The following is an 8,847-nucleotide window of genomic DNA, read 5'->3' as shown; positions in this document are numbered from 1 at the left end:
CACAGAGGATCAAGAGTTTGACACTGATATTTCTTGAATTTGTTGACATTCACTTGTGAGATTCTTAATGAAAAACTGCTCTGAGTTCCAAGAGCTGAAGTGAGGACTTCCTTCTCTCAGTATTAAAATTGATTTACTAACTCACTGTCCTAATGACTGTCATCGACATTTATATAGATTTATTTTATTGAAGCATATAAGTAAGTAACCAGTTCTTTTCACAGTAAAGAGGAAAAAAATTAAAGAACTAAAGAGCTCTTCATTTCTTCCTTTATATAAAAGGAAAGGATGTTTAGCCGCATCCCAGGCCTCTATCCACTAGACGACGGCAACTTCCTGAGTCATGACAACCAAAAATATTTCCAGATATTGCCCAAATTCCTCTGAAGCAAAATCATCCCAGTTATACTGTTATAATCAGAGTTTGCATGATATAGTAGGTTATGCTGACAGAACTAGGGATGGGATATACTAGTTAACCAAGTGATATGTTTTATTAAAATCTTAGTCTTATTCATACTCTTTGATATTGGTACCTCATCTTGATAACATCCGTTCCTCAACTGCTCTTATTCATGTAAAGAAAAAAAAAGTTTTTGGTAGGTGAATGAGAAGAGGTTGTTGTCCAGTGAGAACGAAACAATGGTATTTGGCCCACAAATACATTCTACACTCATAAAGAGTCAAAGATGGACAGGGAGTTATTAGTTATCTCCTTTCTGAAAACTCTGGAAAGCCATCTCAACAAGCCAATACTGGTGTACTCTAGAAAAATAAGGTAAGCAAATCGTGGCTTGCTTATGCTTGCTGCTCCTGCACAGTTATTAATAACAATTCTGTTCACTCTCAAAAGTGTCTCAGTTTAGGACACTAAACTAAAAAATGCAATCCTTTGCCAGTTTTAGTGTTCCACTTTTGAATTAGTAATAGTTATTGGCTTTCTGTTCCTAATTTTCCCACAAAGACGTATTGAAACACATTGTAGGTTAACAACTGGACAGGCTGTTTTGTCTGGTGTTTAAGAGCATGAAAATCTAAGCTCAATTTCTAACTTCATCAGTTATTAGCTATGATACTTTGGGTCTCGGTTTCCTCATTTTTTTAAAATGGGGTTAAAATAGCAGTTGCTTGGGGCACCTGGGAGACTCAGTCAGTCGGTTAAGCCTCAGCCTTCATCTCAGGTCATGATCCCAGGGTCCTGGGATCCAGCCCTACAGTGGGCTCCCTGCTCAGTGGGGAGCCTGCTTCTCCCTCTCCCTCTGCCACTCCCCCTACTTGTGCTCTCTCACGCTCTCTCTCTCAAATAAAATCTTAAAAAAAGATACCAGTACTTCCTCATGAGATAAAATACATAAAATACTTAAATGACATTTCTAAATAATAATATACATAATACACGCATAAAATACTTAGAACACTCCCTGGCACAATACTATTACAATCCTGTTTCATTATCTTGACCCTTGTCTTTTCTACTATACACACTGGAGAAAAAAAAGTATGGAGGCTATACACATGCTTTTCTTTATAATCTGTAATTCTGCCATCAACATACTCATATCATTCTTATGTTTTCTATTTGTTATTTCAATAAAATTTTAATCACATTGCACTTGGTTCTTTATATGCTATACTTATGTACTCAATAATTTCATTTATGTTATATAATTTTCAATATTACATTTAAACTATTATTATCGCTATTACATCATATTTATTCTTTCTGGAGAATTATTTTTGACAATTACATGGTCGGTAGTTGGGAAGTGAGTGACAAACTTCTAAGAGCCCCCAGTAATCCCACCTCCTGATATTCACATTTTGTGTAGTCTTTCCTCTTGATAGGTTTTAGTAACTTGCTTCTAACCTGTAAGACATGTCAAAGATGAAGAGGTGTCACTTCCATAATTAGGCTACTATAGATTGTGACTTCCATCTTGTTAGTAGACTCTGTATTTCTTTCTTAGCTGATAGGGTTTGATGGAGCAACCTGTCATGTTGTAGAGGCCTCTATGGCAAAGAGACTTGAGTCCAACAACCCATGAAAAAGTGAATAATACCAATAACCACATGAACTTGGAAATAGATCCTTTCCTAGTCAAGTTGTAAGATGACTAAAGACAGAAGATTTCTTGATTATAGTCTATAAGAGTCTCTGAAGAAGCAGGCCCACGTTCTTGTTCAACACAAACTGTGACAGAATAAATATTTGATGTTTTAAGCCAAGTTTTTTCAATAATACAGTAATATGCTGCAAAAGATAATTCATTCGAAAAAAAGGGAACATGGTACATATGCTCATGAGCCCTTCTACCTAAAAGTATCTTCAGTTAAAAATAAACTCGTTGCCTCTCCTCCATATTTTATCTCATTGACATCATCAAGACCTTGGTCTTTCATGTAAATATCTGTATAGAACTTTTTAAGAAATTTTACTATGAAAGTGAACAGAAAATGGAAAAGTGGGAATAATTCTTGTTTTCTTTTGTTTTGCTTCAATATAGGGGATCCCAGGCTTAAGTGCATAATCCAGGGAGAGGTGATGGAGGCGATGGAGGTGCTAGGGAGAAATGCAGAAGAGACGTTCTTGAGGAAGTAACCTGGGATGGCATCCAGAGGAGCACAGATGGAAGGATCCTTTTTGACTGGAGGGACAATATTTCATCCTTCACGTCTCAGAAGGCAGGAAACAGGGGTAAATATTTACATATATTGGTGATTTTCTTGGTGATCAAAAAAGAGAATTCATGAATCAGAGTATGCAATCTGTGTATTACCAACATAAAATGATTCGAACATAATAAAATGATAAACTATATAGAGATAATTAAACCTATTTCTCATAAAAACAGTAGATATTGTCAATTCCTCTGGTTTACTTGGGGAGAACACAAATATACTACTCATAGGTGCATCTTCTATGTTCTAATTTGTAAACATTTTTAACATGTGAGGAAATAGAAAATGTGTGCTTTTATCTGCCATCAGAAATAATTAAGTACTGAAACTGAATCAGTAGTGAATCTGCAGCCAAAGAGCGAGGTAAAATTGAACCTGTACCTTTGAAGAGCCATTCATGTTTTAACTTAGCCTCAAATACAGCTATTTATTCATGCTACTATCAATTTGTGTTAGCCAGTTATAAAAAATCAGCTTTACTCTCGCCTTTGATCCCTGAGGGCACTGAAAAATACTTTCTTGAACATGAACTCAAGAGGATTTCATTCTAGTCTAATTCTCTAGGGCTGTTGGCTTCATGCCCAGATACCTCGAAATGCAGGTCTGCTGGTGAAATGGTCATGTTCTCATTTCTACAAGGAGCAAATGATGCCCCTTTGCTGTGTATAGACTTCTAGGGCATGTTAAAATCCATCCGAGGTAGAAAGAGACAAATGGAAACAGAAAGGTTCATGGCAAAAGTGCATAATATACTGAAGAAGATCCCCAATGCCAGAGGACTTGCCATTGCCATCCATAAGAACACTGTGGTCAGAGAGCATTGAAATGAGGACAATGCACTGACTGGTTCACAATTTTTTAATGTCAATTCAAAGAACTGTCTTTTATTGTGATGATTATTGTAATATATATTTTTGTGCTAAAATATATTTTAAATATATATTTTGTACACGGTTTGGGCACAGTCATTTTGTTCATACCATTTTTGAAAAAATTAAAGTTGTCAACATTATCATGAAATCCAAATATTTGGGAAATATTAATCTTGGCTAATTGGATGGTCGGTTTTTATTTTATACCATAGTGGTAAAGAAAGATTGTTTGTGTTCATATTTTAACTCTAGGAATTGCATTCTGACCTTGGGCAGATTACTTACTTAGTCTATTCCTTAATTTCCTCAAATATAAAATAGACTAATAAAAGGAACTTAGCTCGTAAGTGGGCAATTAATTTATTCATATATGTACAATGCTTGAGGAAAAGGAAGTATGCTCAGGGCAGTCTATTATCATCTCTAAACATTGAAAGTCTCCTAGTACAATTGTAATAAATGTTAATTAATTAATGTTAGTTAATTTAATGTAACAGCAATGAAACTCTGGAAAATTGCTCTTTTTTTTAATTAAGCATGCATTTGTTGAGCAACTATTGTGTTCTGGATACTATCCTATAATTTAGAAATACAAAATTAAAAAATTAAACCAGACAGGACCCTCAGAAAGTCTATAAGCTAAGATTATTTCTTAATTTTCAATAAGAAATTTCATTTCTGTTCAAGCAGATATCATTTTAAACTGGTGACCTGTGCTTGGTACTAAGCAGCACTGTGACATAGAAGTTGGGGGAGGTGAAAAGTTAAAGGCAGGAAGACACAAAGAAGATGACCAGTGACAATAGGGACTGGAAAGAATTAATCCAAAAAGGGAGAAAAATAGATAAATTCAAAGTGACTGATTATGAGAGTTTGTTAATTTCTGTGTTTGCAACCATTTAGCCCAGAAATCTATCCTATTAAAAAGTAGTCTTTCTGCAATTTTCCTTCTAACATAGAGTGAACAACATTGTTTACTTAGTAATCACATAGTGCCTCAACTTCAAGAATTTTTTAGAGGGTAACCAGTGGGGTTGGTAAATGCTTTGATTAGGATTTGATAGAAATATAATTGTAAACTGATTTTGATCTGCATAATCACAATCAGCAAAAGTTTCAACCAGTTAATGCAAATATTTCTGTTTATAAAAGGTGAAGTAAGTAATATGGTCTGTTCACTAATCACTTGAAATGTCTCCATTATCCACCTCCTACCCCATACAGTTCATTTTCCATTCCAGTTGATACTGAAGCTCCCATACAAGGTATACATCTTCTTAACTGGATATTTATTTATAATATTCTTTGTATTGTATCCTATCATTTTCCTGGGCTCATTTTGGTAGATTGAAAATTGAAAACCAGTATAATACAACCTATAAAATTCAGGAGAATGGAAGATTTGTCTTTCTTTCTTTCCAGTCAATTCCCCAAAAAAACAAGGTGTTTAGTGCCCACAGTAGGCATGAAAAACTACTGGGTAAACAAGTAGCCCATACCTTATATGGCAAGAAATTTACCAGTGTCCACATGCACCACAGAAGATGGAGAACACACGAAAATTTTGTCCTACACTGACACTGTTAATACTAGATGGATGAGGTGTAACTTCTTTCAGTTATTGTTCTATGAATAAGTTTGGACACATACTTGAAGCATGGATTTTTTTTAATGCCTACTGAATGAAGACAGAGCCAAAGGCCTAATTAGCCATTTTAATATATAGCTATGAAGTTACATTAAGTAGACAGTAGGTACACATCTTAGGGATAAAAGATGAGAGGGGAACAACATCAGTATAAAAAGTCTAACTCAAACTTTAGTTTGAGTTTTTTATAGTAAAAATGATAGAGACAGATGCCTTAGTCAAAATTAATTTCCTACAGTATTTCATGCCTACCATGTGAGACTACAATACAATTGGTAGTCACACTATGCCATAAGTCTTTGTCAGAGAAGGATCCAGAGGGAGAGAGAAAGAATACACTCTCAAGAAGTCCTCCTCTATGATTGAGGTGATGCAGTTATCAACATATATCTGATCTTGAAGTATCTATTTAGCCAAAGGTTCTCTCTCTGGTTTTACAGGTCTAATGAACTGGAGATTTTTGGCCTGGTGGGAAAGATCCCTGGTTCTGGTTGAAAACATTAGCTATCAGGGAGTAAGAACTGTCCATGGCTACATGGATGACCACCATATCAAGTGTTTTCTGTGTAAAAAATGAATTGACTAGCAAATATCCATGTCTATATTTCATTTAGTACTGAAAGTGTTTAAGTTCTTCCTCTCAAAGTTGTTTTTTTTTTTAACCTGGCATTTTGAGAAACATATTTAAAAATTCATGCTTACTAGTATAAAAATATTTTTCATATCTGATGCTTGTTTGCATGTAATAATTGTTTGGGTTGGCATTATTTCAACTCTGTTATGATTTCAAGTAAAATGTAAGCTCCAGGAGATTTTCTTTTCTATTTTCTGAAGCAGTATCTATCTTAAAATACAAATTTAGAAACAAATTAGTTTGTTGTTAGCAGACACTGGTAAAAAAACTAACCAACATGCATTCTACAGTAATCCCACCCCTTTCCCAAGAGGATTAAAACAAACTGCTTATCAATTTGTCTTTGCATTCAGTAAGAATAGGTGTCAATAAGTACAACTTGGAATCACAACCACAAATTCTCTAATCTTTGGGATCAATTTGTGCAAAGAGGATAAAAACACAGCGCTATAGCCTAGCAGAAAGTATTATCCCTAGATACAACCCAATTATTCATGAGCAGAAAGAGATGCAATCCCAGGGCTGGACTATTATTTCAGATCCAATTTCTAGTTATCTCTTGAATATCTTTGCTGTCATAGAAAAATATGTTGGCAAATTCACAACATTGATCCAATGCTCAAAGATGTCTTTCAGAATCTCCTTCAATGAAAAAGAATATAAAAACTCTATGAAATTGCATCACACTATTCTCCAGCTGATATAGTTTTAGATGTTTGTGAATGTTATTGCTCACAGACAAGTTTCAATATGATTTAATGCGACAATGCACAACTGCCCTTTTTTCATAAAAATATGTTTAAACTTTTGATACCAACGTAAGATCTATCTTTTAAAATGCTTATGGGTAGGAAAAAAAAGTTCTCAAAGTCAATTTCTTCTCTTCCAACCTCCTATTTGATCTTTCTTCCACTAATTTTTCACCATCACCATGCAAATTCACTCTTCAACACAACTGAGAGCTATTTTATGTAAAAACAGATCTGCTTTTTGTAAACAACCCAGGCTGTGTTCCAACACCAAAGATATTTATCAAATGCATGCTATGTATCAAGCACTGTGATAGGCACACATAGATAAATATCAGTAAAGTATAAAAGCCCACAAAGTCTTGAGTGTTTTCTATTGCCAATTCATTCTTCAATATGGCATATGTATCTCCAATCCCAAACCCAACCAACTTCTGCATTTTGATTTCTCTTTATTCATGCATTCAATCCTCCATTCACACTTCTCTTAACCTAAATATTCCATGCCCCTTTATTCCTCTGGGTGTTGTCCATGATATATTCCTCTCCCACAACCTGGAATAATACCCCTTCTCAACCTGTCAAGCACGACACACTTCAAGACCATGGTCAAAGTTACCTTCTAGTCAATAAAATATTTCCTAAATCCCCTAGTAAGAGCCATGCACTCCCTCTTCTGAGTTTTCTAAGTGCTCTGTTCTTTCTTCATTCAGATTAGTATTAAAATCATACATGGACTTTCACAAAAAATGAGGGATGAAAATTAAAAAGAGCATTTAAAAGTTGAATGTTATAAAAGAATAATGCAAAACAAATCTATTGCTGTCCATTAAATAAATATGTTAGCAGAAAGCAATGTGATTGTTTTCTCAGCAAAGTCAATGGGGGATGGGGGTGGGAGGAGGAAGATAATAGTTTACTTTGTGATAATATTGAAAAATTCATGTAGTAAAATGTAAAAGTGAGAAATAAAAACTGCTTTGCACATCCAAAATACATAAATATGTATTTTTTTCAAATAGTTATTTTTCCAGGACACTGAAATTTCTACTATCAGGGAAACTACTATTAGCATATCAAAGAGGTATATTGTTTTTTCAAATTACACTAGACCATTTTGAAAATGAAGTCACTCTTGTAGACAGAATCACAAGAAAGGAATCCATTAAAATAAGTAAGGAGAAAGTCAGAAAGCAGGTAAATTCAAGGACACACATGTTGAAATAAACATCTAGTGAGGGTTAATGCAAATAGATCCTTAACATATTTGATTATATTAAAACCTCTAGGGGGCACCTGGGTGGCTCAGTCGTTAAGCGTCTGCCTTCGGCTCAGGTCATGATCCCAGGGTCCTGGGATCGAGCCCCACATCGGGCTCCCTGCTCAGCAGGAAGCCTGCTTCTCCCTCTCCCGCTCCCCCTGCTTGTGTTCCTTCTCTCGCTGTCTCTCTCTGTCAAATAAATAAATAAAATCTTTGGGAAAAAAAAAACAAAAAACCTCTCGGTAATGTGCATAAAGGAAAACTAAAGTTTATTAAAATTTAAGAATTTATAAAAGCTGCAGTATAGGAAGGAGTTGAATGTGATATTCAGTTTTATGTGTCAGCTTGATTAGGATATAGCCCCCAGTTATTCAATCAAATACTAATCTAGATGCTGTGAAGGCATTTTGTATATGACTAAAGTCCAGAGTTGATTTTAAATAAAGGGATTATTTTAATTAATCTGGATGGGCCTGGTTTAATCAGTTGAAAACTCTATGAACAGACCTGAGACTTCCTCATACAGGAAGAAATTCTGCCTATGGATAGCAGCTTTGACTCATGCCCTAGAGTTCCAGCCTACCCCTCCTGAAGGCCTGCCTTAGGGATTTCAGACTTACATTGTTACCTCCCAAAATTGTGTTAAGTCAATTCCTTGCAATAAATCTCTAAATATATTTCTCCTATTAGTTATGTTTCTCTCAGTGAACACTGACTAATACATAGAGTTTAATGTCTTCATATGTGATATTTACAATCCTTTTCCGTCAATATATAGTCACTTAGCAAGCAGTTATTTCAAAGTTAATAGCAAGTAATTGAATTCAGCCAGTCTCTACTCAGCATTTGACTGATTGGTCTATTCAGCCCAAATGGTTTTGCCTCCTGGATGAGTCATTTACCATGACTAAATCTAAACTTTTGATCTTGCCTTCAGATATGTTCCTCTTCTAGTACTCCTCATCTTTGATGTGGCACATTGAAGTTCATCCCAGAAATCTGAG

Source organism: Mirounga angustirostris, unplaced genomic scaffold (assembly GCF_029215605.1).
Source record: "Mirounga angustirostris isolate CCGP_5_RB_7025 unplaced genomic scaffold, mMirAng1.0.hap1 SCAF_5, whole genome shotgun sequence".
NCBI lineage: Eukaryota > Metazoa > Chordata > Mammalia > Carnivora > Phocidae > Mirounga > Mirounga angustirostris.
This window is presented reverse-complemented; position numbering follows the sequence as displayed.